We start from the raw sequence: 27,789 nt of genomic DNA, 5'->3' as shown, positions 1-27,789 counted from the left end.
ATGGTAGAGAACAACACCCTAGAGTTTCCACTGTTTTCAGCAATTACCTTAGAGAAGTGGTTCCTTCTCTCATTTCGAATAGCTCTATTATAATTTGCTATTTTTCTTTTTTAGAATGGCACGGTGAACCTGTAACTTAGTTTTCTCCATGTTCTCTCAGCTTTTTTTTCTACATGATCTTTTTTAGATCATGGATATTTTCGTTCATCCAAGGTGTCAGTTTGCTACAGGGCCTTTTTTAGTCTTTTAAGGGTGCCACTCTGTCAAGCAGAGCCTAATTCACGACATTGAGAGCCTCTACCATTTGATCAATGGGATGATGTAAAATATCTAAATTTATGGAGTCTATAAGAGCTATGAACTGCTGTTCTGCTCTAATGTCCAAGAGTCGTAATTTGATTGCAATTTCGGGATGAATTTTTAAAGTATGTAGTACTATATTAAAAGATACACAATAATGATCAGACATATTTATATCATTTACTGATAAGTCTGTGACTTCTATCCCTCTAGAAATTACTAGATCAAGGGTGTTGCCAAGGTTGTGGGTGGGTCCTGTAACATGCTGCTTTAGCTCTAAACTGTCCAACACATTAAGGAACTTACTGGCTTTAGCATCAGTTGTCTTATTGACATGAATATTAAAGTCGCCATTTACAATTATCCGATCATAGCTAGTGATGATGAGCGACATAAGTTCAGAAAACTGGTCGAGAAAGCCAGTCCATAGTTTAGGAGGGCGGTATAAGGTTAATAGAAGTACAGCTGGGTCAGCCTTCAGAGTGAGGGCAATATACTCAAAGGAAGCGAATTCGCCAAAGTTGACTCTAGTGCAGCTATATTTGTTTGAGAGAATGGAGGCAATTCCACCACCTCGTTTGCCTTGTCTAATTGAGTGGAAGAAATTATAATTTGGGGGACAGGTTTCAACAAGAAACAGAAAATCCAATTTTTTTTCACTAATAAAATCATTGATTGCAAAGGTTTTGGTAGTGAGTGCACCTATATTTAGTAAACCCATGTTAGCTGAAAATGCCTCTGGCTTTTGAGGAATATGCTGAGGTATGGAAAGAATATTTGTTAGGTTTCTAGTTTTAAATTTGTCTTTTCTTTTTACTATACGTTGGGTAGAAATCAACGTTGGAATAGAACTATAAGCATAAGTCATGCTATTGCATGAAGCAGCTTGAACTATGGTAGTAGTCTTGTATGTTACCCTCCAGAAAACATTCTCAGACCCATCCACATGTATAATGCCATTCGAATCAATACCTGGGGGGCGTGAATCTGTAATATTTTCTACAGAATGTCTCCATGTTGGTTTGGGTGGAGACCATCACGCTTCAGCATACTGGGCCTCTCCCAGAACAAGCCCCAGTTGTTGACATAGGGGATGCTTAGGAAGGCGCAGTAGCGTTTGAGCCAGGTGTGGAGATCGAACAGTCTGGACCATCTCTCAGCACCTTTTCTGTAGGTAGGGAGGCCCAGAGATGACAAAGCATTTTTCTGTGCCCATCAGGGTGGTGATGAGAGTTTTGTAGTTTTCCTGCAGTGCTACTGACTGCTTATCTCTGATGTCGTTTGTGCCCACGTGTACGATGATGTTGTTAATCTTGGTGTGGCAGGCCAGGATGCTTGGGAGTTTCTGCTGGATGTCAAGGACCTTGGCACCAGGGAAGCAGTAGACCTTGGAGGGACCGCTACATGATGGGGGAATGCAGAGGTCTCTAACCATGGAACTGCCGATGACCAGGGTGGAGGTTGATGAGGTCCGGGAGGAGGGGGCCGGGGGCACCGACTTTGAGGAGGGACCAGGATGGTTGTCTCGGGGCAGGAGGGGCTCCTCATCCTCGGTCAGAATGGCGTAGCGATTTTCCAGTCGTATAGGTTGGACTGGGCCTGAGTGCCGTCCAGACCGTCTGCCGTGCTTGTGATGCTTGCTTCTACGCCATGGCTCAGGCTGGTGTGGAGTGGAGCTGGCCAGCAGAGCAGGCTTGGTTCTCAGCAGAGGCCGGGGAGAGGCAACAGGGACAGAAGTTGCATTAGTGCATGGCATGGTTAAAGTATTGGAGGACAGAGTGAAATCAGGGCATCTGGCAATAGTGTGTGTAAGAGAGGTACTTACAGAGAGAATGGTGTCGAGGAACTGTTCATCCTTCTCAATCTGATGGAGGGTCGCTATTCTGGCTTCGAGTTTCACTTAGGGTATTTTTATTTATTTACCCACGAAGTTGCAGTGTATTGCAATCCCTTGACATATGTGTTTGGGTTATTGTGTCATCCTGTTTGACACATGCACAAACTGATAATCTCGGTGAAGTTAAGTACTTTGCATTCCTAATGTCGTCAAGGCACAAGAAGATACAGCCCTTTCCTGGTTCTATAAATTGAACCTAGACAAAACATCCACTTTTAGTTGATAAACATTTTTTCACTGTCGGGGAAGTCAGTCACATTTTGTTTACAAAGCTGTTCCTGGCACAGGCCTAGTTGTGCTGGCTCTTTGTCCATGTGTTGTTGTTAAATCATAGCTCTTCTTTGACTGACCATTTGTAATTCGCACCTCATGCTGAGGTGGCTTCACATTTTAGTGGCAGTGGAAAAGAATCAGCTATGAAGAAAATGTGAAATGACAGTCTTTTGTTCCAAGTTTCCAAGTTCTTCCCAGTTTTTTGTTTCGTTACAGTCTTTTGCTTACAATCTTTTGTTCCCAAGTTCTCAGTAGCACACGAAATAAGGCTTTGTCAGGAAGGATTTGGTTGGAAGGACAAAAGGTCACACAGATGAGATTGCAAAGAAAACCTTCCCATGCAGCCGCTTCTAGAAATAAACAAAATTATTTGGTTAATAACATTCATTTGGATGACTGCTATGTCATTTGCATTCACAGTCATTCAAGCCGCCATGACATCTACTAGGCCTAGTATTTGTTGACTTCAGCTCAGTTCTCAGTACTGGCCATTTGTTTAATCAGCCATCAATTGGAAATGTTCTTTAAACTCCCCTAATGGCTATTTGGGATCTGCCATCAGCGCCTGGGCCGATAAGATGCCAGCCTTCCGGCACCGCAGTTCTTTGGCCAGGCAGTTCAGTTCACACCCAACACTACCAGATTGTCTGACACCCTGGCGCTAACACGGATAACACCGTTCCACCAATTCAGCCGGCGTCCTCAATGACAATGATGTGTTGAGTGGAGCAAATGGTGAGGACTGGGGGGGGGGGGGTAGGCACTGGTGACAGAGCAGAACCTGGACCATGCACCAGTCACATGACCCATCAGCAGCCCACTCCTGACCCATGCGGGGAGAACGTGTGAGAGAGAGCTGTGTTTGGACAGAGATTTATTATGCTTAATTGGGTGTGTTTGTCTTCTAGTCTACTTATTGTGTCATGCTTTTTGGACAGGATCTCTGGTGTATGTCATCAAAACGCTGCACAATATTCGGCCCTTATCAGAGCTGTGTTGGAATTCTTGGCACCACAGGCCACTGGTTTTAGTGTGGGTTTAGAATAGGGTCAAGGAGGGAGCGCATGCAATAAAAATGAGAGAGGTAAACATCAGGGACAATGGAAAGAAATTACTATTTTTTTCATGGCCTGCCATGGAGTTACCAGTTAAGGTCCAAGCAACAGATGAAGTTAATCAAGTAAATGTTTCTTTGGTTTTCTGAAGGGTATATTTGGTGTAAATGCAATGATTGTGTAATTATGCACAAGGGAGAAGTGCTGATTCCTATAGACCCTTTCAACAATAAAAACAAAAACAATGCTTAAACGTTCTATTTGAGCCCCAATCTACTTCCTCTGCATTAAGATAACATATGGAATGTTAAAACGGAAGCCTTGTGGGGCCAACTATGATGCTGATAATGGAACTCTCTTGAAAGGGTCCATAATGCTTGCAGGCGGGTATGTTCCCATGGTGGCCACATGGAGGCAGGGTGAACTTGGTGATCCTTGTAAAACACGCTAGAACAGAAAGAAAACAAGATCCATTCTCACTCTGTTTATCATTATCTGTCTGTCTCTGGCCGCCCGCCTCTTCTCTCTCTCTCCCTCTCTTTCTCTGTCTGTCATTGAAGTGAAAACTGTTATTCATTGCACACACACAAAAACTTCCATGAGAAAGTTGCTCACAGAGAATTTCCTGAACACAAACATGTACATTCTGAGACTGACTGTAGTCTCAGACTGGGCAATTTAGATAAACAGTCTGAGACCTCTCACACGAATGAGATTTATACTGCAGGATATTTACAATCCCTACACGTAAAGCCAGACTTGAGTGCTTGTGCGCATCCCAAAGCACATGAAACCTTTGATTCCTTATATGAGAACTGGATATTTTAAAGCCCCTCTGTCTTAATGGGGCATACTTGCAGTGTGTCAGTTTTATGTCAGCAGTGTCACAACTGCTGTTCTGCACAGCATCAACTCTATCTGCCAAAGGCATCCACCTAATACATTTAGGTGGATGCCACAATTCCATTTCAATAGCATCCATTTTGGTCAAGCATGGTCAACTCTTACTTAGTTACAGTACCTGCAAAGGTGGACAGGACTTTCAGATTTGATCACATTCACTGGATGCCAGGATGAGGCCCTTCAGGCGGGTAAAGCATCCAAGACAAGCACCACGTGTGGTGTGGAGGAGTCGAACCTGTTCCTTTGGAGAGTGGAGGGAGGCTCAGGGCAACCTGAGCAAAGTCTGATGATGGAATGTTCCCAGCACAAAGTGCGCATTGTTCCTGGTTCTTGGCAAAGCACGGTGTGTGGGGTGTACCCAGCCTGATCTCCTGGGACAACATTTACACGGACAAACTAAGTGACAAAGAAGAAAACAGTGTAACTGTGTGTGTGTGTGTCTGTCTGTTGGCATTGTGTGTGTGTGTGTGTTTGTCTTTTGGCATTGTGTATGTACGTGTGTGCATGTCTGTTGGTATTGTGTATGTGTGTGTCTGTTGGTATGGTGTGTGTGTGTGTATGTGTGTGTCTGTTGGTATGGTGTGTATGTGTGTTTGCATGTGTTATATTTTTAGAAAGGGTACTCAAAGCGTTCTTCAGTTAGGAAACACGGGATGCTTCAGGAGTACTGAATATGAAGAATATGTGGGAAGTGATGTGCATCTCCCATGTTATGACTTTGCCGGTAGAGTGTGGGTCGTAAAAATGACTCAAAAAGAAAAACATACTTGCTCAACATTTTGTGGTGGAAAGATAGTATCAGTAGGTGTGGCAGTGATACACCTGGGAAAACTAGATTGACACAGACACAACCTGAGTTACTGATTAATCAAAAGATGAACTGTTTGTTCATTTCTGCATGACAGCACAGTGTTTTTACTATGGCATGTGTGTGTATGTGTGTATGTATGTGTGTGTGTGTGTGGGGGTGGTGTTATGTGTTCTCCAAAGATGCCGGTAACAAGTACTAGAGTGGGGCACACTTACTGTACATGTCTGTGTTATCTGCAAGTATGGCACAGTCATACTTCCAATAATGTGACAGACTTTATTATTTCTCAAACAGAGTGACCAAGCCCAAAACTAAAATAGCCCAGGAGCAACACTGTTAAAAGCACAGTTATCATTGCCTTGAACTTATCCTCGGGGTCTGCCAAGTGTTTTGGAAAACACAGATAAAAACAAATCCTACTTGACCTCTTCTATCAACATCTTATTTCGTACTCCATAAACCTTCCTTTCAAGTTTGAGCGAGGGTGTTGCAGACCTTGCAGTAATGTCACACTTTGATGGTTAAAAGGTTTCGATTGTTGACAAAGAGAAATAAGCCAGATTTGGTGCCTGTCTCTAAGAGCCTCCGTAATAAGGCATTACGGACAGAGAGGGTTCCACAACGCTCAACATATTCCAGATTTTGGGGCTGGGTTGTTTCCTTTTGCCTCCAGATAAAGGCTTTTCCTCTCCCTCTGACAAGCTGAGGAAGAGTCGGTGGACAATCAGCCAAAATTTAGAATCAACACTCTTAATGGAGGACAATTTTGGCAGTGGATGATGGTGGGAATCTTTTTAACTTGTCCCTGAAGCTGCTCAGTCCTTCTGAGCATTTGGACAGGGGCTCTTCCTGATATGGCCGTCACCTCTTGAATGGATTTGAAGCACTGCTTTTTCAAAAGATCTATTTTTTTTTCTTTCATGAAGAGTTAAGTTTCAGCACTTTGCTCCCAAGGGACAATCATGACCAGTGCTTATAAATGTTGTTAAAGAACTGTGAAAACCACAACACATATGGTTTACATCAATGCTGAGTGGGATTGACTATAATTTAACATTTGGCAATCATTTACCGGTACAAAGACAGAAAGCAGACAAATCTGAGACATTGATCTGGCTCCATGGCTCATTGACATAAATGGCTCATGACTTCACACACCCCCACAAATAGTTAAAAGAAGGATCTACAGTAATTCTAATGATAGCACAGAGTCCTTAGACAGGCCAAGAGAATGGTAGTCATTTGAATGGACACTCATTTCAAAACCCATCCATAATGTTCCCATTCTCAGCAGTTAGGCTACTTCCCTTCAGCTTTCTTTTATTTTCATTTTCGGTCTGTTTGTAGTTATGCACTCATTGTAGAAGGGCAGGGGCATTGGGGGTCACTAAAAGAAAATAACATGGAGAGTGGAGTTAAAACATCACCACAGAAATGGACATTGCACTTTGATCCTGAGTTTATTTTTGCAAGCTCCAGATTCTTCAGTGCCTATGTGTCATTTGCGTTCAGGATTTTCCACAACAATGGAACGCGATCGCTCTGTCAAAGCCCCCATCTGCGTCTAGTGAAGCGTGCAGTTATAGCAGGCTGCAGTGACGACAGGATGCTCAAATACCTCAGCCTGTTACCAAGATAGCTGTGCTTATGTCCCTGGGTGCATTCAAAAGAGACTTGAGTTCAGTTAGCCCAGAAGCTAACCGGTCTTTAGCTTAATTTAGCATCAAAGAATATTACTGCTTGTTTCATGGTCAGACAGACCATACACACGTCACTGATGAACCAGGCCTCCACTGCTGAGGCTTGACCACACTGGGAGAGTGCTAGATGTTAACCTCACAGCTTCCTCTGTATTTCTTAAGGGGACTTTTTCTCTGTTCCCTTGTGACTGAGAGGATGTGATTCGCATCTGTAGGCTGGAGCTGCAGGGGTTGGTGTCAGTCAGAGTTTAGCCGGAGGAGTGACACTTCTACAGGGGTTGCTCTTCTGCTCCTTGGCTTTGTTAGTTGGACAGAATTTATTTTTTTCAGAGGTATGTAAATATTTGTTGTATGAATCCCAACTGTCTTATCTGACCTGGGAGGGACATGCTAACTGCTGACTCTAGTCTAGGAGACAGGATATAAGTTTGCTGAGGGAAACAATTTGTTGTCTGTGACGCTCCCATCAGAAATAATAGTGATAAATATTAATGGGAAACATGGGTAAGCCAGAGATAAAGTAATCCTGTGTAGATGCTGACACACTGTTCTCCTACTGTAACCACATGTGAGCAATCAAGCACTGGATGACCAAGAACAGATGAACTCCCACTAAAATGATGAAAGACAAGAGTATCTTGCTTTCAAAGCTCTTGCGCCTAAAGATAGATAGATAGATAGATAGACAGATACTTTATTGATCCCCAGGGGAAATTCAAGGTCTCAGCAGCAGCATACATACAACACAAACACATTCTTTAACAGCAGAAAGAGTAATTAAAGTATATAATATAAAAACACAACTAAGCAGTAAGGACAGTAGAAGATAAAGAATATGCTAAATATACTAAAATACAAATTATACTAACACTTAATACAATATATAAAAATATACTAAAATACAAATTACAAAAATACAAATTATACTAACACAATCTAAATCAATTCTAAAACAGTATCCACATAGTGGTGATTACTAAATCAGAGGGCTTTGCAATGACTGAGGCAGGGACTGAGCCTGTGATTCTCTGTGCATAGTAAGGTATGGTAAGGTGCTCTAAGGTGCTCTGTGTGAATGAGTGTCATGGTGATAGTGCAATGGTGATAGTGGTCATGGTGATAGTGCAAATGAGTAAGTCAACAGTGCAGTAAAGACAGCAGTCTTGCAGAAGGCCTTCAGGAGATCGCTGTGAGGCCGTCTCCCCAAGCTCGCTGAAATCTCATTCACTGTCATTATCAGATTGAGTATGCCTCCATTTCCTCTAAATGCCTTATGTAACACATCAAAGAGATCTTGCATAAGCCACTGTACCCAAGCAACAGTGGGCAATGTTTGGGCTGCTGACTTCAGATATGTCAGATTCTTGGAGGGCTGTGTTGCTGTGACCATACCATAGACGGGTTCAGACAGGGTTGTTAGCTGCAGACTCAGTGGGGCCAGTGATCAAGTCCTTGTGAAAGAGGAAGGTTTCAGGAGGTTCCTTTTCGGATTGTTAAACAGAACCTCTTTGGAGATCTATAAAACTTAATCCGTTTTTTAGTTAAATACAACAGATCGGAAGAATGTTAAAAGCCATGAGATATTGGTTAAAAGCTGCCTCCAACAACCTGTAAGTAATCATACCCAACAACCTAACCTTTTTTTTATAACACAACAGGGTGCACTACAACCAACATAGCAAACAAATACCATCAGCGGAAATGAAGCTGCATATTTCAGGGGTCATCAAATGGCCGCCTTCTTTTGTTATATTGAATGATGACGATTTTGTTCCACGACACCTCCAGACGGCTCAACGGTATGGCATCTCAGAACCTCCATACTCATGAGGTCTAGGAGACATGTCAATAACAGTGGCAAAAAGAGATGCAACTCAAGATACACCTCAAACACAACTGAGAAACTTCACTTCATCAACCATGACTAAATGCCAGTCCAACCAGATTCTTCACCCATACTTAGGCCCGTGTGCTGGCAGTTCTACCTTTACCCTCTTCAGCACACTGTCATGTTAAACATCACTATGCTTGTAGTCAGACTTTCTTCATCACCATGAAGATGATTGTGTCTACTGATGTTTCCTATTTAGTAGAGTCAGTAGAGATAGACAGAAGTAACCGAGTTGACACCAGACCGCTTCTTAACCCTTAAAGGAGTACCGTCACACCGGTGTAACGGGAATGTTGGGTAATTAACATTCTAAAGAATATCTGGGTTCATTGAATTCAACATAGAATTTTAGAACCTTCAATTGTTGCGGAACTTAGAATGTTCAAAAACCTATACCTTTAAGGGTTAAACCTTTGAATTGAAACTGGCAAACAGCTTTGCCTGGGTTCTCCTAAGCTAAGACAGAAGAGCTGTGTCTATTACATTAAAGATACTTGACTGTTCTCATGCTGAACAGGACTATCATGGTGAGACTGGACCACAGAGGTTAGACGCATAGATGTTGCAACCTTTGCAACTTCATCTGTTCCCTGACTCAGGAGCGGAAAAGGTTGACCATCACGTGGAAGTGCCATAGCATGGCAGCAAAGCCAATGTGGGTGCCAGTATGTCTTTTTCTCACAACATGCATCAACACAGACTTACTGAGAACTCTGTGGGCCAAATGTAGTAATGCTTTTGCACCCACTTCAGGCGTATTTGTTTCGCAATGTTTGCTGAAAAAAATGACAAAACAGGCCGCACTGCAGACTGCCTGTTGCGGGAGCTGAGAATGTCAAATTGCGCTTTTCCATCTCATGCTTTTGCATTCATAGGAGGGTCAGGGGAAAGTGGGAGTTTCGTGTAAAAAGATGGGAGGAGAACTGTAAAATGTGCCTTAAATTCATGCATGGTATTATTTCATAATCGCCAAATGTTTGATTCCTTCATCAATTCCTCTCATCAGTTAACTTCATTCAACTGCGCTTGTGATTGAAGTGTGTCGTTCAGTTGTTAGTGTTGGTGAATTGCGGTAGGGGGGCGGAGAAAGGTGCTGTTTACCCGATGAACTGCAGGTTTGATAAATACGACGTTAACATAAATGTCATAGCGTGCGATTTCTGCGGTTGGCTATGGCACTGATAATGCTACATTCGCAAATGTTCGTACCTCTAGCCCTGGGTATCTTCCCTGGAAAAGCCATGATTCATCCATGGTTGTATGGTGATCCAGTCTAAATATTGAAGTCTTGGCTCTTAACAGCTATGTCTGTGTCTGGGGACAAATTGCTTTATTGCTCAAGTGCTGGCATGTCCTAGTACAAATAATGAAGAAGGAAACAAATCAAAATGAATATCCAACAATGGGCCTGCTGCAACTTGTCAGAGAAGTTGATTTGAAATAAAAATGTGATGGGCCTTGTTCCATCGGATAACCTCAGTCTCAAATGTAAACATAGTGATTGTGGTCACAGACTTATTTTGTCATGTTTCTGAAGTGATATCACTGACGAGAAGTTCACAGATCAGAGATGAGAGTCTACTGCATGCTTCAGCAAATGCACTGGACAGTCAGTCTTCTTTTAAAGGACATAACATCTTTGAAAAAAAACAAAGCAGACCTTACAGTCTTTTCTTTTGGGGACCTTTCTCTATGGGATCTTTCACAAAGTTGCACCATTTGAAATTTCATTACTTTCTTGAAGTCCATTCTGTTCCTTTCTACTTCCATCTAAATAACACTCACATAACATAACTGAAACTGGAATTTGATTTCCTTCATATCACTTATTATAAATACACACTGCAATATTGTACTCTCTGTCTATTTATTTCAAGTTACTGTCTTTGGAGTGGATTACATGTGCATGGGCCTGATTTAGCACTTCAGGTTATTTGTGAAGACATCGCTATTTTTCCATCTTGTTGTGAAAACATTCTTGTGGAGAGAGATGAGAAGGTCGGACCCAGTGGGGTCCCTAAGCGCTCAATGCCTTTTTGTGGCACAAACATCTGCACCAGCACCACACAGATGTTTGGCAGCTCTGCACTTCTTCCCCCTTCACTTGAGCCCAACAATAGTGGAGATTTAACGACACTGTCCAGCACTGGATGCCAACCAAGGACTCGTGCACTTGTGCCTGGTATAAACGCCAGCGGAGAGAGAGAGCGAGGAAGACCGTAAGGCAGCACGAAGGCCACGTGCCTGGTCTGGACCTCCTGGTCCTGGACCGTGCCGGCGATTAATAAAGAGCAGCTTTGGAAGTGGTTCTCTGGAAGGAGCCCACGGAACCTCTCGTAAGTGTGTGGAGGAGATGATGTCACCCCGGAGCTGAAACTCTTAGTCACTAGGAGCATTTGTGAACTAAAATAGCTTCAAGATTCTGGCTCAAATGGTGAGGTCTGGGGAGGGCGAATGGTGTGTCATCAGCTTCTCAGCCTGACACAGCTCATGTTGTGATCACTCCATCAATCATATGTGGACAAAGTTATCTGGTTTGGGTCTGAGGGGACTTTTCCTCTTTTTACTCCTCCTGGACTGGACAACATGTTGTGGTTTACACACTAAAACTAAATGCACCCTTTGCGATTAGGCCTACAATAAATCATCGTTTTCATCAGGGTGCCTCTCCAGGCTGTGTGTGACAGAATGCTGGTGTGAGGCAATACAAGTCACAAGGTCTCAAGGGGGAATACTGTGCACAGTTTTTTGCTTGCATTCCTGGATGAAAAAGAAACCACTGCACGGCAGATGGGGAGTCAAAACAATGCGTCCAAAACTCTTCCCCAAAAACATGCCACTCAGGCAGATGATGATGCATGCTCAAATCTGTGGGCTCTGCCAACACTTGGATGAAAGCGTTAAGTGTTAAGTCCCCTCTTTTCCGTAAGCCCAGTAGCTGCCGTGAGCTTCTTATCTGATTCCCGGACTTGGTTTGATCAGACGAGAGAACATGGGGGGGGGGGTTTAGAAACATTCAGATGCAGTGTGCCGTGTCAAAGCATGTCTGCACAAATGTCTACCTTCCTGAATGTACATGCCCCAGAAGACCTGATAGCATGTAGGCTTGCAACAACCTGCCCTGTGTGATGAGAGATATGGACAAGCTCTGGCTTATAATTACATTTACTTTATGATTAGGGCTAAATATACAGTATGTTGGGAGCTGTAAAACATATGGAAAATAGGATGTTGTTAAGTGACATTTTAAAGTGTAGTTTTAAGATGGCTGCTCATACTTGAATGATATATAGTGTTGAGCGGAGTGAACCTTATGGTCTCATGAGGACTGCCCAGCCCTAGAGAAATTAGTTATCATTTGCTGCTCAAATAGCAACCATTGGGAGGTATTTACATGGCCTGGGAGCTATGTTGCGCCAAGTGCTTTGTTATTTCAGCAAATATTCTCAATGACTCAATAATAGCTATGAGAGAATGATTAAACACACATATATATGCACACACACACACAACACACACACACACACAACACACACACACACACACAACCTCATTCAACTTTGTCAGATGCATGTGCTGTGCTGTGCTGAGCTGCCACACCTTATCTGGTCTTACCAGGTTAAACTCACATGTCCGATACAAAGTAAAGTCTGATATCTGTGATGAGGCCCTCGCAGTACAGTTGAGTTGCTGTAGGAGAACGTTGCAGAGACTGGCTGGCAGTTAGCTTTGGTTTGACTGACGTCTGGCTTATTCTGTGAGACACCAGACCTTTAAACTGTGACATGTAAATCAAAGGTCATGCTGTGAGTCCAGAAAGTTCAGACATACTCCACATATTTTGTTACATAAAGAATAATTTGGATTTGCATGGGATTTTTTTTTTATTGTATTCTACAATGTTTTTACCAAGGGGTTTATTTTTACCAAAGGCCTGATCTAATTTAGTTGAGGAATAATAGGCAAGAGAGACATAGGCCTATACTCAAAACGCCAGCATTAATAAAACACAGCAGTATCACTGTTTTTAATATATGGGATTATGAAGAGAAAGCCTGATCAGGGAGCAAACCCACACAGACAAACTCTCAGACAGACTCATATTCTCAGACAAACTTTGTGTTTGTTGTTATTTCCTGAAACGTCGCCTCGGTCACCTTTGACAATGAATGTTAAGTGAGACAAGCACAAGCAAGCAAAGACAGTTCCGATTCATTGTCCAATAGCCCTGAAGGTTGATCAGTCAAGATATGCTAGAAAAATAAGTGTTACCAAGAAATGTCATTAAGTCCCATGCAAATCCCAGAGCATCTTAACTGTAAACAGGCACAAGCAGCTCTCTACTGGTCAGCTAAAGTACAAGCCATGGACAGAAAATAAACAATAGTTAAACAGCAACACTTGATCCACTGCAGGCTGAGTTAGGACTGTTTGATAAACACTGAAGAATTTCACTGTTTTTGGCGAAGAAAGAACTGGACACGTTAATCACAGCGTGGGAAATACAGCTGCACATCTGGAAAGAAAAGACCCCTATTTAACCCCTCACAGTTTCCTCTGGCTCACTCTCTTTCTTTCTCTCTCTCTCTCTCTCTCTCTCTCTCTCTCTCTCTCTCTCCCAAGGGCTGCAAAGCAAAAATGTAGCACCTCTGGAATCTTGGCTCAGGGCCTAGTGCCAGCTGACAGCACTGTACTTTGTTGCCCATGGTAACACAACCCAGAATTCCATTGTCCCTAGAATGCTGCAGACACAGAGGCATGAGGTCCTCAGCTTATTAAAAATTAACAAAATCGAATGGCAACCTTGTGCAGGTCTTCTCGGAATAGAGAGAATGAGGGGTAAAAGGCAGGATGATGGCTATTTCCTGTCTGTTGTTTTAAAACTTTCAGATGAGTGAAGATTACTTACTGATGGTGACATTCTCACAGTGCTGGTTTCACAAAATAAATGACATGGCATGAGAAAAGAGCCTCTCTAGAGAGCATTCCAGACTAATTATCTCATCACAGAGTGCAGTTTTTTTAAAGGATGCTTACTATTCCCTCCTGAGAGATTAAAATGTCTGTTGTAAGTTTTAATACAGAATACATGGAAAAATATAGTATGTGGTCAACAAATAAAATCAAGTAAAACAACAAAATATTTTCGTATGTCTTGATGGGGGAAAAGTATTTTCCATTAAGCCAGAAAGAAAAACCATACAATAGCAAGGCTTTGAATTGAACTCATGCAGTTTTGAAGTTGAAAAACAAATGCATCTAACCCTAGCCATTAGTCATGAGCCACTCTGTCACTCTATCAAAGGACTGAGTCCAGTTTTGTGTCCTCTCCAAATCCCCATGACTTCACTCAGACAAGTGCCGGAAGTAAGCAGCATTCCAACAAAAAGCCCATTCTGCTCTGCATGCACCCACTGTGCCACTTCAGTCAACCCAACCAACCTTTGACAACCCCCCCCCCCACAACTCTACTGCCCTCATCCATTGTACGTGTTCCCATACCACTTGTGCAGTCAGACATATCCTGGACCTCCTCTACATGAATGCCTGATGGCGCGATGTAAGAGACGCTTTCAACTTGATGAGGAAATGCCAACTTGGTTCGCTCTTGGGAACCAGTCACCTTTATCACTTTGGATTATACAGTCTAAAGAAGTCCAGGGGGAGTCCCTGTTCCACCATCAGCCTGATGGACACCATATGCAGAAGGGGCCCGAGTAACTCCAATTGGCACGACTAATCAACTTCTGAAGTCTTTCCACTGGCCAGATGACAGATTGTGATCTCAGAAGCAAACTGTTGTAGGAATGCCTCTGTTTGTTTAGTGTTTTGATGTGTAATCATTTATCGAGAAGCCGGTTCTGCTGTGAGGCAAACTGAAGTGGCTTGGGCAAATGAGAGGGAGAGAAAGAGAAAGAGAGAGAGAGAGAGAGACTGTGTGGACAGTTTGAATAAAGAAGGGAAAAAGAGAATGGCTGCTTTCCAATTTCAGGGCAAACAAAAAGTAGTGAGGCAGACCACTGTGAGACAGAAAGAGGAAGATGGTAGCACCATCATTAAACTGAAAGGACTATAGCAGCCACGATACAAAAGTAAAGACATCTCAACATCCACAGTACATCGATAGCAATGGATAGATTCAAAGAGCAGTCTTGTAATAGGAATTCCAACTGCAGTCCAAGGAAAACCTGACTATAGAGAGACCCCTTATGTGGCTGTGACACACACTGTAGATCACAGTGAAATAGATTCCAGACCAAATATTGTGGAAAATCTGGTGTGTGTATGTGTGTGTGGTGAGGGGCTCAGTAGCCCGTGGTATGACGCAAGTTGTATTGGAATGCCATAGTAGCCTGTCATTACCTGCACACCAGTGCAGCTCAGGCATTGTGGCTTTCTGGTGGTTTTAAGAGGGTTTGGTTATGGTCAGCACAGGTTCCTACTTGCCGCATGGGTTTCCACCCTAACCACACCAATGATAATCAAATACCAACATTTTTACCATGGAAACACACTATGCAAGTTTTTAGTGTGGTAAACCTTTATATTTTACGAAATGGGCTGACAATGGGTTGAGGTTCAGCAGTGGAACAGCAACTCCAGAAGTAGTGGAGGGAAGTCAATGAAAACTGTGAGAACAGCACTGCAGTAGTTGTTTATGTCACTCCTAACAATTAACAGTCCAGGAGTTTAGAGTTTTCTCTGGGACAAGCAAACGAAGCCGTGCATACAGCAGCACAGCTGGCACTGATATAGTGGCAATGTCACACTGTGAATGTTTTTCTTACACTAAAAGTGGTAGTGTGACCCAAACTACAATACTATAGCCTGGGTAGCTACCATGACAGATGTGTTTATCCATCCTATAGAAGATCATAGCCTACCATCAAAATGAATTTGAAAACTAGTTGCCTGTAAAACATGCCTCCAAAAATGACATATACTGTATATTAATTCAAAACATTGTTCTTAAAGGTTTGACCAGTCGATGGTGAACCTGTACATTCAAGAGCAGATATCTGAGTGAGATAACAGATACACAGCAAAGCAGGACACGTCTCACTTAAATCTAATGATAGCTCGTTTGTGTTAAGGAGAACCTCAAAGACAGAGGGGAAAACTTGAGGAAGAGAGTTACAGGGTTTCCTTTTTCCTCTAGTTAAAAAAAGGATGTGACAACACATCAACAAAGCTTGGCCACAACACAACACACAACATTGTCGTACTTCCAACTCCATGCAGCAGGGAGTATAGGAAATCCATATTCAATGGACATATTGAAGGATATATACACCATCCTCCATGGTAGGCACCCATAACTGATGACGGGTTCTTTCCAACACATGTGACAAGGTCTCTAAAAATGTGTTTTTAGAGAGCATTTTAAGAAGAGTCATATGTCCTTTTTTCTTTGCCCTAACATGACAAGATCTGACATATTTTCCTGTTTTTGAACAGTGCAGTGTGTTTTTGTGTTTTTAATACACCACCCATAAGAGCTTGATATCTGAGTCACTGATGAGAAAAATGGCAGGCAGATTATTAAGCAAGTGTCCAGACAGATTCTCGACAATAACATCGAACTATTGTGTCTGAAAGCCTTACCATTTTCCTTCCTCAGAAGCAGCATAGTAAATCGATTTACTGTAACTCAATAACCTTTGACTGTGACTTTTAGTGACTTCATTCTCAGATACTAATTACTTTCGGACATGGCCTGAGTGAACCTCCAGCTCAGCATGGAACAATAGCATATTAATCTTTTGCAAAGAAAAAACATTCTCTTACGTTTTATTATGGCAGTCATTATTAGAGTGCATGAAAATGCAATCTACTGTTATCCGATTTGTTCTTCTTCTTCTTCTTCTTCTAACGCTTTTTCTGCGTTTAATGCGGCTTCAACCTTTTAATGTAGAAACTTTATTCAAACTGTGTTACGTAGGTCTTACATAGGACAGGTGTGGAATGTATTTTTCATATTTGTAACTTTTATACTTTTTGAACTATTAACCCTTAAAGGAGTACCGTCACACCAGTGTGACGGGAATGTTGGGAAATTAACATTCTAAAGAATATCTGGGTTCACTGAATTCAACATAGAATTTTAGAACCTTCAATAGGCCTTTATCACGGCAGCCCACGGGCAGCTGAAGCAGGGCTGTTCAATTTCCTGTTGGCAGGCAAACCACAGGTGTTCCTAAAAACATTAACGAGGCCTCTGGTTGAAGTAACTGTGGCCGAATCTGACACTTAATTAGAAACACCTGTGCTCACACAGGAACAGGGCTGTTCACTTCCTACTTCGGCTGCCGTGATAAAGGCCTATTGTTGCGGAACTTAGAATGTTCAAAAACCTACACCTTTAAGGGTTAATTAAAAACTATTAAAAATTTCCCCATAGACTTAACATTGGCGATTATGGCATCACAATAGAGCACTTAGAATCCTATGCCAAGTGTTCCGGCCAGAGCCATATGGTTCCGGCCACCTCCAGCAACTGAGTGTCTCAGGCTTTAAGCATACAATCTACAAGGTACAAGGTACAAGGAAGTTTATTGTCACATGCATATAGTTACTGGAAGTAAGAAATGCAGTGAAATTATGTCTGGTGTCAGCCTATTTGTGCAAAGTTGGGGGGGTAAAAAGTGCAGTAGAAGAGGGGTTTAGTAGATTAAGTGGCAAGGGCTGCATAAAAAAGGTGGGGGAGGATTGGGATTGGGTGGGGGGCACCAACAAGGAGCACCCAAGAGCAACAGGGGCAAGGAAAACTCCCTTACCAAGGAAGAAACCTTGGGCAGATCCACGGCTCAAGGGGCTAACCCAACTGCCAGGGGTCTTGGTGTGTGTGTTGGGGGGATGACAGGGGAGATGGGATAGTGTGCTGTGTATGTGGGGAGAGGGCAGTGTGCAATATGTGTGTTGGAGAAGCTTAAGACTGAAGCCAATCTGGCTCTCTTAAGACTACAGATCCTGTTCAACTGTTTCCTCTGCCCACAACTGTTTCAAAATAAAAGTCTCCACTACAATAATTCCCTATTAAATAATTTAACCATTTAAACTATCCAACTATTTAACTGTTCAACTATTCCAACTGTCAGTTAACATTAACTATGCCTCTAGCCTACTATATTAAAGGTCCAGTATGTAGGAAATAATGGAAAATAAACTGTAACCATTCCAAAAATGATCACCATATGTTGTCAGAGAGTAAGGAAACACGATGAATTGAAGTAATGGCTTATTTGACAACATTACTCTAACCTGTAAAACCCCGTAAAACCCATGAAAAAAAATGAGTTACGGGGCGGAATGTCTTAGAATTTTCATTTATGTTTTGAACGATTAAATCTAGAATAGCGTATTAATAATGGGCTAGCGCGTCCTCCTATTCGGGTTGCCAAATTAGCAAAGGCCAACTGTCAACAGCTGTCAGTTGTAGTCATGAATGCCTACAAGAGGCAGGCAAATTTCCAAAATTAAAACAATAAACAAATTAAGTAGACATCGGAGGAGCTTCCTGAGATGGTGACGTCTTCGTCAAACGAAGAATATCAAGTGTGACGCAGAGCTGGCCATATTTCTCCACAACAGGTAGGCCTAGCCTAGGCTAAACTTCATCTGCATCGCTAACTTCAGCTAAATATGTTACGTTGGTTAGTGAGGTATTTTTTGTTTTCACTGTTTCCGTAATGTGTAGCTGGGTCATGGTTGGAGAAACGTTAAAGCAGCTGCAGGTCAACTAACGTTAGCTAAGTCTTCATTACATCTGGCAACCCAGAAGAGGCTCGCGTCTGGTAGTCTTGAGAACGTTCACCAGTGTTTTGATTTTGGCCTGCAGAACGTTCGGTAACAATCCTACAAATCGCACCTTTAAACCACCACCTACCTAGCAACCATTGAAATTAAGCATCTATGTCAGTTTCCATAGCAACCAAGATGATTATACTAGCAAACCACTGTAGTAACTCCCTAGCAATGACTTCAAGTACCCTAGCAACAGCCTAGCAACCACATTCACAGTTAAAACCTAGCAACCAGCATAGCAACCACCATAACTACTCTAGCAACAGTCAGTTGTCATCAACTTTGAGTCCCGTCAACCGTTTCCTCTCCCCACAACTGTTTCAAAATAAAAGTCTTCACTGCTATAATCCCCTTTTAAATTATTTAACCATTTAAACTATCCAACGTTTTAACTGTTCAACTATTCCAACTGTCAGTTGTCATCAACTATGACTCCCGTCAACTGTTTCCTCTGCCCAAAGCTGTTTCAAAATAAAAGTCCTCACTACAATAATTCCCTATGAAATATTTGAACCAATCCAACTGTCAGTTGTCATCAGCTATGACTCCCGCCAATTGTGTCCTCTGCCCACAACTGTTTGGCAGCCTGGGCTTTTCAGTCAACTAGTGTGATCAACTCCCAATCTATATTCAACTTTTAAACTGTCTACTTTTAAACTATCAACTTTTATTCAGCTGTGCAACCACCATGTCTGTCCTAGCGTCATTTTCATGCACTCGTAATTCCCTGGAATTACATTCTCTAGTTGTAGATATGATCTACACACCTTGGAGGCTTTTAGCAAGAGCAGCTATGTTGATCTAGACAAGGTCAAGATCCAACAAAGGACCAACATGATTTTCTTCTTGTACACACATCGTTTTATAATCAAACACGTTTGGTCAACAAACCAATCTGAGAAGCACTGTCATATGGGAGGTAGCCTACTGCAAGAACAAACCAATCAGATGATGTGGGTGTAACTGAGTAGCCTATTATCGGCAGACAGCAAAGGGTCATTCAAACATTTACATTAAATTAATTAATTTTATGAAACTTATTTCTATACATTACTTTGTAAACAATCAATTATGTCAGATAGTGCCAGGTCTATATGATAATATAGAGCTTACCATTTCAAGAATTTTGAAAAAATAACACATTTGAAATCAAATATGTATGCCTACAGTATGTCACCCAAACAAGAATATTACATTTTATTGAGCAAACATGTAATCCCTTTTGTAGTATACACTGTATATCAAAAATGGTTTATGTTATCACCCTTTAGAGACATTACCAAAAATCATGCCACTACTTTGAATAACTTGGCTAGACTATAGTGTCTGGACCAGATTGCATTTGACATAATGGAAATCCACCCCAGTTTGTGGAACCTGGTCAACCTCTGTCTGAATGAACAGAGGTCTGAAGTCTAAATGAATATTCCAGATTTTGTGGCATATCAGTTTCCAGGGATTCCCTAACCAAACCTCTAACACTGGAAAGAGAAATTGACATCACCTCAAGCTGAGACTACTATAGCACTGTAGTTGTGTGTGCCTTTCCACTTACTCACCCTTACGTCACTAGGTCATCTCTGGTGTCCTCTGGCTCTATTGACCAGACCTACAAAACTGCTGAGCAAAAAGGGACTCACAAACAAAAAGGAAACAGAAAGGTTCCTGCTTGGATAAGCTTTTAGAAATGTGCCTACGGTTGTACAGTAATTAAGATCCCCTTACCTTCATGCCATGAGCTAAGAATGACCAGTCCAGCGGAAAAAAAAAACCTACATAAGGACTTAATTAAATCAGTCCAGCCACTGTCTATATTTAGTGAATACCGCAGAGGACTGGGAAGCCAGCTCACTGTATGACGTCACCAAGACCGTAGCCTGTGTGTGGTGAAGTTCCCAAAACGACACTGAAACATCATCCCTCAATAATGCCTCAAACTCAGTGCTCTGTATCTGGACTCTAAGCTGGAGCTGTCCTCATGCCAAACAGATAATGAACAGCCTGCAGAGCGAGCCTGGGCAACTAGGAGATTAGTCACTGTTCATTATTAGCATTTGAATGCATATTCTGAACAGCATGGACTATTTAGATTAACAGATGGTGCTGTATCGCATTCCCATCATTCATACAAAGGACTGAGGGACAGGGGCTGTCATTAAATCAAAACAATAACTAGGCTACAAAAGAAAATTGCAGTGGCATATATACATGTGTGTGTGATGGATTACGATAATTGAATTGAAGTCACTGGCATGCATGTCAGCTAGACGTGTCTAGGCCCATATATCATGTAGCAACGTTACGGGAAGGCTCGTTCTTTCCTGTCCTGATTTTCCATGTGCTTTTGGGGGAAAGGCTTTGGCTCCTAAGTCTGGTATTCAGTAAGTGCTTTAGCATGCAAAGCCACAGACGAAAGGGAGGCACCGGCCTTTTCTTTCTATTAAGCTGCTTGAATGAGTCCATCGCGGCTGGCAGTGGGGCTGAGGCAGAGTGCCAGTGAGACAACAGTCCCCGGGTAACATGGAAGTGTTAGTGGTTACGGTGGGGGAAAGTTGTGAGACTTGTCGGTGTGAGCGTACTCTGAGTAAAGGTTATCAAATGTGGTTGGCATAGAAACACAAGCACACAGTTGACTCATAACCCACCCCCCCATGGACTCTTCTTACTGATTGACTCACAAACCCCTCCAATTCATCAACTTTTCAGTGCCTCACCAATTATTACCAATTAACAATTAGGTTCATAGGTGGAAATACATAAACCTGGAATAGCCATACTATGAAGTGGTTGAATACAACTTACAATGCATGGACAGTTGATTAAAAACACATATCTAAAAAAAAAAAACAATGAACACATGCTTATTAAGTTTAAAGGCCCGATATAGGTAGCGGGAAGCTACATCAGTGCGCATGCACTATCGGCAAAATACGCTGTCAAACTCACACCCACAATATCCGTTTCAAACAGTAGGGCTTTCTTTGCTCTCCTTTCTGTCCTGCGTTGACTGGAACTGAATTCAGGGTTACATCATGCAGTGAATGTGAAGCCGATAATATATTCCTCATATTGCAGACCCTGTGTAAACCTTACAGTCTGGGACACAAACCAGCTTCTAAAAACATGTTTTTTCTCTGAAGACATTTGTTTTCACAAACTTGGCCTCATTTGGTCATATCATTTCCAAACTATCTATCTATCTATCTATCTATCTATCATCTTCACATATAACATTTCATTGTGGAAAAGGAAGCCATAATTGAATTAATAAATCAATACTTTTGTAAATTGTATTTGTACAAATGTCAACATCATCTAAAAATGTAATAAATGTAAACATACATATAATGTATACATACAATCTTAACATGATACATTTTTTAAACTGACATATTGTGTTATATGACTTTGTCCCTGTTTAACCCCCCACTTTGTAAATATCAAAACACAAGTTAGATATTGCTTGATCTTTTCTTGAAGCAGATGTGTGCACAGCTAACTCTATAAACTAAACAAAGCCTCTGTATACACAGAACTTCTTGGGATAAACCTGCATTCTGTATGTAAAAGTGCCAATGCATTAGACAAGACTACAGGTGCATCTCAAAAAATATAGAATATATAATAGAATTTCATGGGAAAAGTTATTCCCCCATGAATTTATTTAAAAAAGGAACCTTCATTTAGTCTAGGTTCAGTAGGGCTACACATAAAGTGAAATATGTCAAACCTTTTTTATGTAACCTTGATTAATCTAATATTGACTATTATGGTTTACAGCTAGTGGTAATCAAAAATCAAGAATCTCCACAATTTTAGAAAATTGTATTCCACAATTAAAAAATGTATTAAAGGCCTACATAACTGTCGACCTGAGATGAGCTCTGATCAGCAATGGTTTTCTGAGCCTTAACCCTTGTGTTATCCTCAAATCTTACCGACACTCTTTATCCTTGGGGTCAATTTGACCCCAGCTAAATAAACCCTCAGAAAATGATTATAATTCATATCGTTACCCAGTTTTTTTGTGACAGGTACTTAACAAGAGTGTAATAGCCACCATCAAAAGCCCTACAAAACAATCCCACCCCCCACACCCCTTTATGAACCTTGGAACCCTGGCTGGCAATATTGCCCATCCAGTGTCAGCAGCCCAAAGGCTTGCTGTTGCTTCCCCTTTTAACTTATACACTCAGTCCTGCCAAAATGACTTATATGTAATAAGTACTTGTGTATGTAATAATGATAATAACAATATGTTATCATACTATTTAAATAATAATATCCATAATGTGTCAAATATTCATGTATCTTATGTTTCATACAGCTGGGGTCAAACTGACCCCAAGGAACATCAATGTACAAAATATTTGTACAGGACATTGAAAACATATTATTGTACAAATTTCATTTAATTCTGTTGTACCCTTCAATTGAGGAAAAGTCATGAAACATGAAGCAAAAAAAAAAGTGAACCATATATGTTATGATGTTAAACGTTGCTTGGGGTCAAATTGACCCCAAGGATAACAGGAGGGTTAAATCTCGATATTCAAATGTTTTGAGCTGCACCTGTATATATGACCAAACAGTGGCAGGCTATGGTAGAAAGTTAGACAGATATCCATAGGCCTATTTCACATAGATCCATATAGTTCTTCTTTGGTTATGGACATTAGGCCTAGGCCTACGTAGTGTTGTAGTACTCGAGCGGTCTCGAGACCATTTTTTGCTTACTTGGTCTCGTCTCGGAATTGAAAACAAAAATACTCGGCCTTGACTCGGTCTACATTGGAAAGAGGCAGACTCATAATTTCAGAGCATGACCACGAGACCCCCATTTTTTTAGCTGTAACGGTAAACCGCAATAAAATTCCCGACAATAACAATTAACGTTTTAATTTCAATTATCTTAATTACCGCGGTGGATTACCACGTGTGATGAAATTCTTTCCAGCAACAAAGTAGGCGCACAGGCACAGCATTCAATGTGGGTATTTGTTATGTGTTTGAAATCAGGTGCCACAACACAAATAAAACCTGCTTTGTGGATAAGCAGTGCATTTCCGCAGGCCTGTACTCTCACAGGATTGGTTCTCCATTGAATCTACCAATATGGGATGAGTGGCATAACACTTTTGAGCGTATATCTTTTTTTTACCACTCGTCTAAAATATGGAAGCATATGTGTAGCTTAATTCAAATGAGAATGCAATCTGCAATATGCAATTCAAAAAGACATTACATTATGCAATTTGCAATCATTTCCAACAAATTGTATTTTAATTTGCAAAGTGACAATGCAATCCTAAAATCAATTTGAATAATTTTGGTTAAAAAATAGAATAAACATGGATTGAATTGCATTCCAATTTGCCATGGTACTTCAGTCTCAAAATTCAAATGGCAATTTTGCATTTAAATTTTCAATATTCAGTTTCTAGCCTGGCGAGCCAGACCCACATTAAAATGTAGGGTCTGGGCACTCACCATTCGCAGTGCTCAGTCCGAGGGGCGGGATAATCAGTTGTCTTTCAAATTCCCTCTGCACGCAATAGGACAGCGTCAGCGCTATGAGTCCATGCGTTTCCCACCAGCGGAGCTAGTTGGCTAGTTCAAACGTTTGCCAACTTAATAAAAGCTTAACTCGTGTCACACTGTTCGCCAACAACAACATCCATCTTATTTGTTTTCAAGTAGCAGGGAATTCAAGCCAAACCGTTGCAACTCTGCCATCAATCATTATGTTAAGCCCACCTAACGACTCTATACACGATTTCATTGGCCTGATTGAGTTTCGATTTCTGGAGCTCACAAGCCAACGGAGAGTTGCTAGACTAGCCTTGGCAGCAACGCTAGGGGCGTGTCTAGATTTCTAGGCTACTTCCTAGAGGCATTTTTTAGTGAAAGTTGGGAACAGGACTTTTTAACATAATTAAGGTGTGCTGAATCCAACTAACCCTGTTCCCAAGCTGAATTTTGAGTTTATGACCATCTAATTAGCATAAACAAAATGGTTGCCAAAATGACGAACTAACGAACTAAGCAGGCACATGGTATTTGACGAATGAGACTTATGTTTTTTGAGGGTCAAGAAAGATGTGTAGTGATGAAATGTAAAGTTTAAAATTGTGGCCTACTGGTTAGGGCTTCGGGCTTGAAACCAAAGGGTTGCCGGTTCGATCCCCGACGAAGAATATGGGTGGTGGAAAGGTTGAGCACTACTCTCCCATGCCCACATCCATGGCTGAAGTGCCCTTGAGCAAGGCACCTAACCCCTCACTGCTCCCCGAGCATCACTGTAGCAAGGCAGCTCACTGCTCCAGGTTAATGTGTGCTTCAATAGGTGACCTTTAATGTGTGTGTGTTCACTAATTCATGGATGGGACAAATTCCTTGTATACGCAAGTATACTTGGCCATAAAACCTGATTTACATTACATTTAACATAATTGAAGGGAATAAGGTTGGTAATGTATGTAGTCTCGGAGTAAGTTACATAGGCCTTTACCCATTTCGGTAACACTTTACGGTAAGGGTACATGAATTATCATGAATTCATGCATGAATTAATTCATGATTTATGTATTACTTCATTAATTGATATCTAATTAATCATCAGGAATTTACTGAGTTCATAGTTTGTCATTTGTGACCTCATACATGAACAAATTACTAAAGTATTAGGTACGGTGGGCACATCATTATGAATTATGATGTATTAAGCATGATCATGACTGCATGATTTTTCTGCCAAAAATGTGGTCATCACTGGTCAAATTCTGATTTGAACATAACTTTGGAGTTCTCTAAACACATGTCATTATTCACTACTTTAGTTGAGGGGCCACAGACATGATGAATGCATGAGCAATTAACCTAAATTCATGTAATCATGAATGATCATGATCATGCTTAAGAAATCATAATGATATACCCATCACACCTAATGCTTTAGTTGATGTGTTGTTCATACATGAGGTCATCATGAATGAGAGTATAGGAATTCATGTCAATTCCTGATGATTCATAGGATATAAAGGAATGAAGTAATGCATAAATCATGAATTAATTCATGCATGAATTCATTATAATTCATGTACCTTTACCATAAAGTGTTACCCATATTTCTTCATAACCTTTGTGTTAGTAAAATGATTGAATGTCCTGTGAATTAATAGCTAGATGAATAACTTATATAACAACTAGTGCAAGTTCAAGTTTAAGTTACTTTATTTGTACCCAGAGGTAGATTTTGTTTGCAGTATAGAGTGCTTCAAGAGAATTTGCCAGAACAGGAGCACAGAGGATGCCATCTTTACGGCAATTCACTCTGCCCTGTCCCTCCTTAACAATAGCAACACCTATGTGAGAATGCTGTTCATTGACTTCAGTTCAGCATTCAACACCATTATCCCCTCCAAACTGATCACCAAACTCAGTGAACTGGACATCAATACCGCCCTCTGAAACTAGATTCTGGACTTCCTAACCAACAGTCTGCAGTCTGTTAGATTAGATAACCTCACCCACTCAACCCTCACCCTGAAAACCGGCGTGTGCTGAGCCCTCCTTTACTCCCTCTTCACCTACGACTGCATACCTGTATATGGCTCTAACACCATTGTCAAGTTTGCAGACAACACTACGGTGATTGCTCTCATCAGCAACATTGATGAGACAGCCTGCAGGGAGGAGGTCCAGCACCTAACAACGCGGAGCACCGACAACAACCTGGCTTTCAACACCAAGAGGACCAAAGACCTCATTGTGGACTTCAGGAAGTCAAAAGCTAGCACACAAAGCCCCATCCTCATCAACAGGACTGAGGTGGAGCATGTCACCAGTTCATGTTTCTGGGTGTCCACATCTCTGTGGACCTCTCTTGGACCCTCAACACCTCTACCGATCAAGAAGGATCACCAGCATCTCTTCTTCCTGAGGAGACTAAAGAACAACCTCTCTCCTCAGATCCTGGTGAACTTCTAAACCTCTACCACTGCACCATTGAGAGCAGCCTGTGCCTGTCGAGGTGTCCATGTTGATGGCAACCTTCACAGAGACAACAAGGAGGCAAACATTTTGGCCCTATCCTACCCATACTGTAGTATTCTATTTATATTTATAAATGTACATACTGTAATTACACTTAAACATAGTGATATTCTACTGATCTTTATACTGTACATACACACACATATATTTTTAGTACTCTGCACAATGACAATGAAGGTGAATCTAATCTAAGATAATCTAATCAAATGAAACATGTGACTGTTGGCCATCTTCCCCATTTGGAATCAAGGATATGATGTTAGCTTGTTAGTTAACGGTTGTTCATGATTAGTTCAAAGGAACTCCAATGATTTTAAACTCCAAACATGTGTCCACCCACCACAAAGAAGATGTTTACCAATGAAGCGAGGCCAGACTTTTTGCCAAAGAGGACCGTAAACATCAAGAGTATGGTTTATGAGGTGATAATAAGGCTAATTAGCATAATAATAGTTTTTTTTTTTGCATTTTTATATTTTGCATAGCCTTTACTTTTTATTTATTGTCCACGGGAGATTTCTGAGATGCACAGATGTGAACAATATTAATTTATTTACATGGTATAATGATGCCCGTCCGTAGAAAGTGCCCAAAATCGCCATTTTGGCAGCCATTTTGTTTATGCTAATTAGATGGTCAAAAACTCAAAATTCTGCTTGGGAACAGGGCTAGTTGGATTCAGCACATACAAGGACTTTTTCTTGAATCAGCACTTGTCTACTAGGTCTCTGGCCGACAGACCCGGTGTTCCAGTTTAGATGTGAGCAGTTTAACTTGTGATATTTACATTTTCATAATGTTACATCTCTGTTTGTGTATATTTCATGGTATATTCTAAAATATCAACCATTACAAATATTCTTATTTTAATAAAAAATTCTAATATTGACTGGCGTTAAAATATTTTTTATAGTGATATGCTGCGCAGCTCAAAGGTTTTGAAAGATACTGAAAGATACAATACAATCTTGCAAAAGGCCCATTGGAGTTGTAAACTTACACTTTTAAGGTGTATTGTTTTGATGGATCAGTCAATAAATTGTGATGTTTAGGCCTAATTGTTTGCTGATATAATGAGCCTAAATGTCACACTTTGAATG

At 41.2% G+C, this 27,789-nt stretch overlaps 1 long non-coding RNA gene across 1 annotated transcript; it reads right to left on the bottom strand.

Annotated features, from left to right (window-relative positions):
- Positions 1-2,154: 2,154 nt before the first annotated feature.
- LOC125309573 lies at positions 2,155-20,373 on the bottom strand. The gene is made up of 3 exons (XR_007196147.1): positions 20,194-20,373; positions 4,547-4,824; positions 2,155-2,820 (listed from the first exon to the last, which is right to left on the bottom strand). It is a non-coding gene; the product is annotated as an uncharacterized LOC125309573 (long non-coding RNA).
- Positions 20,374-27,789: the final 7,416 nt, after the last annotated feature.

The sequence above is a fragment of the Alosa alosa genome, chromosome 16 (assembly GCF_017589495.1).
Source record: "Alosa alosa isolate M-15738 ecotype Scorff River chromosome 16, AALO_Geno_1.1, whole genome shotgun sequence".
NCBI lineage: Eukaryota > Metazoa > Chordata > Actinopteri > Clupeiformes > Clupeidae > Alosa > Alosa alosa.
This window is presented reverse-complemented; position numbering and strand designations above follow the sequence as displayed.